Consider the following 7,214-nt stretch of genomic DNA (forward strand, 5'->3'; position numbering starts at 1 on the left):
CCCAGGCCAGAGGGGTGGCCCACATGACACAGCAGACCTCTCCTGTCTCACCCACGGCTCCCCTCAGCAGTGTATTTCAGTCAATCTGCTTGTTCTGTTCCCGGCTCTGTCTCTGCTGAATCCTCTAACCACCCCCCAACCCCCTATCCCTGCACCTCTGTTCTTGTCCCCCAGTTCTTGTGTGCATGAATAAATAAATCTTTAAAAAAAGAAGATGAGATGTTTGAAGCATTTAGTATGGTGCCTGGGCATAAAGTGAGCAGGTAGAATGAATGGCTCTATCTGTCCTGATGGGCTTTTTCCTGCCCTGCTGGACAAACTCCATCTCTGAAACCAAGAAGGGCTATTTCTTGGTGCCTGAGGTAGGCAGAGTACTTCTGCAACTCCTTGATTTGGGAGGCAGCCCAGAAGGGCCTCCACGTTTGGCTTTTGCAGAGGACAGTGGAAAAATCAGAGCTGAAACCAGCAAAACAAAGATCCTAGCAGCTGGTCTAAGTCAGATTCTCATGGGCCTGGGGTTCCAGAGCTGTCTGTAAGGTCACAGCAGTCTCCATTACCCTGTCTTCCATGTCACCGCCCCCCTGGTCTGTGTCCTCCGAGGACCCTGGGCACTTGTGTGCATGGATCAGCAGCCAGGAAGGGGGATTGCACCAGCCAGTGAGCAGAGGAAGCTAGGTCTCAGCCACACAGCCACACGGAAATTAAAACCAGCTTGCCCAGCGTTGAGTTACCATGTCGCTTGAAATCAGATTGATTTCTTGGGCTTGTTGTGACGGCAGTGTTGCAATTGATTCGTCTGGATGGCAGGGAGTTTATCTATTCGAAGCTGTCTGTCATTGATCTGAATAAGCTTCTAAAATAGCCCAAATACCTGGTGAGGGTGAGGTTGCCACCAACCCCCCCCACCCCCGCTCAATATTAATTATAATAATGAACAGGCATGAGGAGGGTTGGTTCATTGCCTGCCCTGCAGGGCTGGCCTCTGTGAGGTTTGGTGTTTAATATTCATGGCAGGGCAACCCATACCAAAGAACTGGTAGACATTCCTAAACTGAGGGAAGTTGCTGGAGTGGTGATGCTGCTCTCTGCTTTCAGAAAAGGAACTAGTCCTGCTGAAACAAGAAAGGTTTCAGTCAGACCTCAAGAAGGACTTCCTAATGACCAAAAGTAGGTGGACATACAGCATCTTATTCACTTAATAGCCTGGACAAGTTTTTCTGTTTTTAAGATGTATTTATTTATGCATACAGAACTGGGGTACAGGCCAGAGGTGCAGAGGCAGTGAGAGGCTTCAAAGAAGAGGTCTGGTGAGAGGAGAGGTCATGTGGGTCACCTCCGGGACCAGGTATCAAACTTGCACTGAAGCGGCTGTGGCCAGCTTGCAGGGCTGCATCCTAACCCGTTGCACCACCAGGGAGGACAAGTTATTTCTATTTCTTCCTCTCTGAAGTGGGCGTTTTAATACTTCTCAGAGTTGCTGTTTCTGCTGCTGCTAAAACATAAGATAAAACAATACAAGGGGCCTCTTCTAGGTTGTTTTCTGGTTCTGTAAGAAGCAATGGCATCCTACTTTGCGTAACATAGCACAATCTCAATCTTGGCAGGGTAAAAAAGAATTCAATCAATGGGGCTATTATTGCTGCGGTTGCTACTATAGCTATTATTATTGACTTAATGAATACTTATTCAGTGCCTGCTACGCGCCTGACCCAGAGCAAAAAGGAATGATACCAAACTGTGATCACCTGCCCTTGAGCAGATGCCATTACAGATGCTGTTACAGGTGGGCAGGCATCTCCCTTACTGAAGGCTCTCAGGAGTAACAGGAAACCCTATCTCTGGGAAGTTGCTTCCAGGACAGCACATGGTTCTAAGGACCTCATGAGGTGGCTGCAGGTCCCAGGCAGTGTCACCAAGCAGAAGACAGCTCCCTAGAAACCAGGCAAAAGAGCCCCTGCAGAGTAACATTCTTCCAGAAAAAAAGAGAATCCAGCCCTTAAAGGATCTAGCAGGTCTGGACTTCAGGTCTGCAAGGTGCAAAGATAACCAGCTGACTCCTGCTGCCCTTGAAGCCAACAAATGAAATCGGAGGTTAAATCAACATAACATCCCCACAGAGGCTTGGAGAGCAGCGAAGGAGACCATGCTGGAGAGACTCCCTTGTCTGTCTGGGAGCCTGATTTGCTGCCTCCCTTGTGACATTTCTTCCCCGTTCCCACAGAGCTCTCCTCTCCCCTCCAGTTCAACCGCCACGGAGACCCCCATGGCCAGCCTTAAGAGAAACATCAGAAGAAAGCTAATAGCGAAACGCTCTGGCGGATCTAATTGATTTTTTTCCTATTGGTTCCCTAATATAGGCAACACTGTTCCTGCCGCTTTTCTGGGCTGGAGATTATGTCATAAATAAAGAGATTTGCTCCCTATTTCCATGTGCTTATCTTTAATAAGTTAAGAACTCAACAAGCTTTAGGAGGACTTGAAATAAGCAAGAGATCCGGTGGTGGCTTCAGCTGTGGAGGTGGGGGTGCAGCCGCAGCTTTATTTCACTGTAGGGGGGAGGCAGAGGACTGAGGCGGTAAGGGGAGGATTTGCATTCTTTTGACTGCAATGGGCCCAGGCTCAGATGAGAGGGGCTGCAGGGAGAGCTGGAAGAGGGACTCCGTGGTGACTATTGTGGCAAAATGGATGAACAGGGCTCTTGAGACTGGGGGCCAGTGGGTCAGTTCTAGAACCAGGCAGCTAAGGTGGAGTGGCTATGTGACCTTGGGCAGGTTACTTAGTCTACTCTTTATTTTAAAAATGCCTGATAGCTCAGGCCTTCCCTGGCGGTGCAATGGGTTAAAGCCCAGCACTGCGAAGCTGGCTTCAGCTGCTTCAGCCCCAGTGCTGGAGGTGACCCACATGGCTCAGCAGACCTCTCCTATCTTGCCTGTTGCGCCCCTCAACAATGTATTCCAGTCCATCTACCTGTTCTGCTCCCCACTCTGTCTCTGGTGGATCCTCTCACCACCCCTGCACCTCTGGCCTGTACCCCAGTTCTGTGTGCATACATAAATAAATCTCAAATTTAAAATGTCTGATAGTTCTACGTCATAGGTGATTTTGAGCGTCAACAACAAGCAAAGTACTCAGAACAGAAGCAGTCACAGGGTATATATAGAATATGCAGCTATACCATCTGGGCATTGGGGACATCCTGCAAAGTAACCTGCACCCTCCAAGCTGTCAGAGAACAGAAACTGAGTGGTGTGTGCAGAAACAGTCACTTAGGACTGAGCACCCTGTCACCGTCCACTGTGTACTCCATGTGGGCCAAGCTGTGTTCTCTGTGGGCCTTGTTTAGTCCTTAGGTACCCTAGGAGAACAAGATCATTTCCCATTTTACTGTTAAGGAAACTGAGGCATAGAGTTTCAGTGATATGCTTACCATGCACAGCTGGTTAAGTATCAGGATTTGAATCGAGGCCCACTCATTTACTCCACTGGAAGCCCTATTACACTGCATCTACAAGCAACAATGCAGCACATATAATATGGAAAAGTCTAGGCTAAAGATTGAGAGGATAGAAAAATGAATGTGACTTGCATTTAGGAGCAAGCCTTCCTACAGACTATCTCACTGAATACTTTTCAGAGAGGCCAATGTCACCACTTTCCTTTTCTAGGCCCAGAGGTTCAAAAACTATCCTAAATCAAGAGGAAGTTTAGATGACTAGAATCCAGACCTGACTTTGAGCATGGGCCATGTTCAGGGTGCCCCTCAGCCTCTGGATTAGCAGCATCCCTTTCCTGCTGCCTTGCCCTCACAGCTCATGAACACAGCCTCGGGGCCCTGAGTCCTATCCACAAACACTCTGTAGGTGTAGGCACACACCTCCACCTGTCTCTATTCCCAGCAACGTCTCTCTTGCAAAAGCTGTGAAGACCTAAGATTAAAGTCAATCCGTGTAAATCAGGAAACAACTTCCTAGCACCTTCACTCCCTTCCTCCTTCCTGATGGAGAAATCACAGTTCAAGTACGGGCCAGGCCTTGGCCAGTCCCACCAAGCCAGGGGCTTGAGACCAGAGCCACACTCCTACTGCTCCTTGCCAGGCGGACATGAGCCCAAGTCAGTGATCCCAGGTTGCTGCCCAGTGTATCCCTTTCATCTCTGTAACTCATCTGAATACAACTATATGAAGCTGTCCCTTAAGGGGCAGTTTCACAGGGGCACAGTGTCAGTGTAGAAACTTTTCAGGAGAAACATGAGTAAGAAGCTCCGTTTGAAGTCTCTTGCACTGCTGGGGGAAATGCAAACTAGTATAACCACTATGGAAAACTGTCTGGAGGTTCCTCAAACTGCTTAACATGGAGTTTTGATATGACCCAGCAATCCCACTCCTAGGTATCTACCCATGTTTATAGCTGCCTTATATACCTCCATGTTTATAGCTGCCTTATTTACAATTGGAAAGTGGATGACTGGATCGAAAAGATGTGGTACATATACACAATGGAATATTACTAAGCAACCAAAAAAAATAAACGCATGCCTTTTGCAGCAACATGGATGGAACTGGAGAAGATCATGCTTAGTGAGATAAGCCAGAAAGACAAGGAAAAATATTGGATGGCTTCTCTCATAGCAGGAATATAATATTGATAATGATGAATAGCTATAGACCAGAGACATTTTGTGGGGGTGGAGTGGGGAATGGGATCAAAAACTGTGGGGATAGGGAAATGCACTGGACTATGGTGATGGCACATGGGTGATTTGGTGATGTGAAGCCCATGGGGATTACAACTGAGGTGGGAAAATGCACAAAATGATGTAAAAATAAACTATTATATTATTTAAAAAAAAGAAAGAAAGAAAGAAGCTCCTTTCCCCCCTTTCTGCAGCTAGGCAAGAAATGGAGTCCCTCCTCCCTTCCATGGTCTTGGGTGGTCTTCCCCATTCCCAGCAGGAGATAGCTTCCATCTCAGGCCCTTCATTCCTCTAGGCCATTGTCAGGCCCCAGGGGTTCTGTTGCTTTAAGGATTGGTGACCTCACAGTCAGTTGCCATAGAAACCATTATGATGTCACAAGCAGAGGACAGTAGTTCAAGGAGGAGTGGAGGGTGGGAATGCATGACTAGAATTGAGGGACATTCAGGATTTCTGTCCTATTTTCATGCCCCCAAAAGGAAGTATCTGGAGCTGGATTCTGATACCTGAGGGAGAACTGACCAAGTCTCTCCTGGGACTGAGATGCCTCTGAGACCCAAAAGAAGGGTCACTGGAAACAAACATCAGAGATATTCCCTACCTGCAGCTATAAGAAGCAGGCTGCTTTGGCACAGAAATGCGCTGAGATTAGCCATCAGGAGGAACCAGAACCATGGACTAGAAGACCCTCAAGGGTGGAGAGTGGAAGAAGGGGGGAATTGCCATGGTGCTGCCTGGCTTTAGGAAATTTGAAATTTGGGAGACACTTAGCCTTTATGGTTTTGTTGCCCTCTCGGAATACCTGGTAGAGATAAACAGCAGGAGAGGTACTAAGACTTTACTTTCCCACCCTGGCCCGGAAGTGCCTCCAGGGCTCTGCCTTTCCACCAGCCAACTCAGGTCTCAACACTTAGCCTTTATGGTTTTGTTGCCCTCTCAGAATACCTGGTAGAGATAAACAGCAGGAGAGGTACTAAGACTTTACTTTCCCACCCTGGCCGGGAAGTGCCTCCAGGGCTCTGCCTTTCCACCAGCCAACTCAGGTCTCAACACTCAGAAGTTGCCCAGTAAACGTTCCCTCATGCAGTGAACAGAAGTGTGAGAGAGGGACAAATGGCCTGGGCCTGGCTGGTTGAAGATGAGTGAACAAGGACAGGTGAGTGAATGCACTGATGGGGAGGTGGGAAACCTGAAGATCAAGCACAGACCCCGGGCTTTGGCGCTCTCCACCTGCCTGCCTCTCTCACTGCATCCTTAGTTTCTGTCCACCACAGGACTTTGCACATGCTCTTCCCTTTGTATGGAGTGCAGTTCTCTTCAGTCAAAGTAACTCACACTCCCTTTGGCTTTCTGCTCGACCACTTCCTCCTTAGCGAAGCCTTTCCTGAGTAGGCCAAACCCTCAGTGTGGGCTTTCATAGTACTGGCCCAACATGGTTTTGAATTTATTCAGGGGGTTGCAAAGTGTCCCACTCCATAGTGGATACTAAGTAAATAAATATTTGACAAACCCTGCCCTGTCTGTTCTAAGCATCCCACCCTCCAATGGATAGCATCTAGGCATCAGAGGTCAGAAGTCAAGAGCCAGGGGTCTAGGGAACCTGACATCCCTTCACATTTGCTTCTGCAAAGCCAACTCGTATTTATGTTTTTCTGTTCTGTAAGGTAGGTAACTCGGTTTTACCACCAACTACAAATCACTTACACTCTAGAGCCTAAATTTTCGATTTTTTTTTCCAAAAATTTATTTATTTATGCACACAGAATTGGGTACAGGCCAATAGGCCAGAGGTGCAGGGACAGTGAGAGGATCCACCAGAGAGTAGGCAGCAGAACAGGCAGATTGACAAAGTACACTGCTGAGGGGAGCAACCGGTCAGACAAGAGCAGTCGGCTGTGCCATGTGGCTCAGCTCCCTGGCCGGGGATCGACTCATGCTGAAGCAACTGTCAGTAGCTTCATAGTACTGTGCTTTAACCCACTGTACCACCAAGGAGGGCCTAAGCCTCAATTTTCTTATCTTCACAATAAAAACAGTAACCACACCTTACTCATGGGATTGTTGTAATTTACGGATATAGTTAAATCACCCAGCACAATACCCAATAGTAGAAAACAATCAATTGTGCTATTATTCTTATTTTTAGAGGTTAGGGACAGCCTACTGGATTTAGGAGCTTATCTCCACAAATGAGAAATATACTAAATTTTTGCGAATCTGCACTAAATATATATGGCAAATTTTTGTGAAGAGAAAATGCAAAAAAATTCTACAGCAAAATTTGAACCAGCTATGAATCTGTCCTCTATGTAGTTCCAAAATTTCATGTCTGGGTTTGCTCAAAGGGGAATTATCAAACTGAATTATCCTCACACATTATTCAAAGCAATCTTTGTCTCAGGCATTAAAAAATTGTGGGATGGGGAGCACTGCCTGGAAGCACAGAGTTTAAAGTCTCAGCACTACTAAGCTATCACCAATCACTATAGCATGGGTTCAATCCCCAACCAGGGAGGTGACCT

The sequence above is a fragment of the Condylura cristata genome, unplaced genomic scaffold, assembly GCF_000260355.1.
Source record: "Condylura cristata isolate star-nosed mole 26May11 unplaced genomic scaffold, ConCri1.0 scaffold00017, whole genome shotgun sequence".
In the NCBI taxonomy this organism is placed as follows: Eukaryota; Metazoa; Chordata; class Mammalia; order Eulipotyphla; family Talpidae; genus Condylura; species Condylura cristata.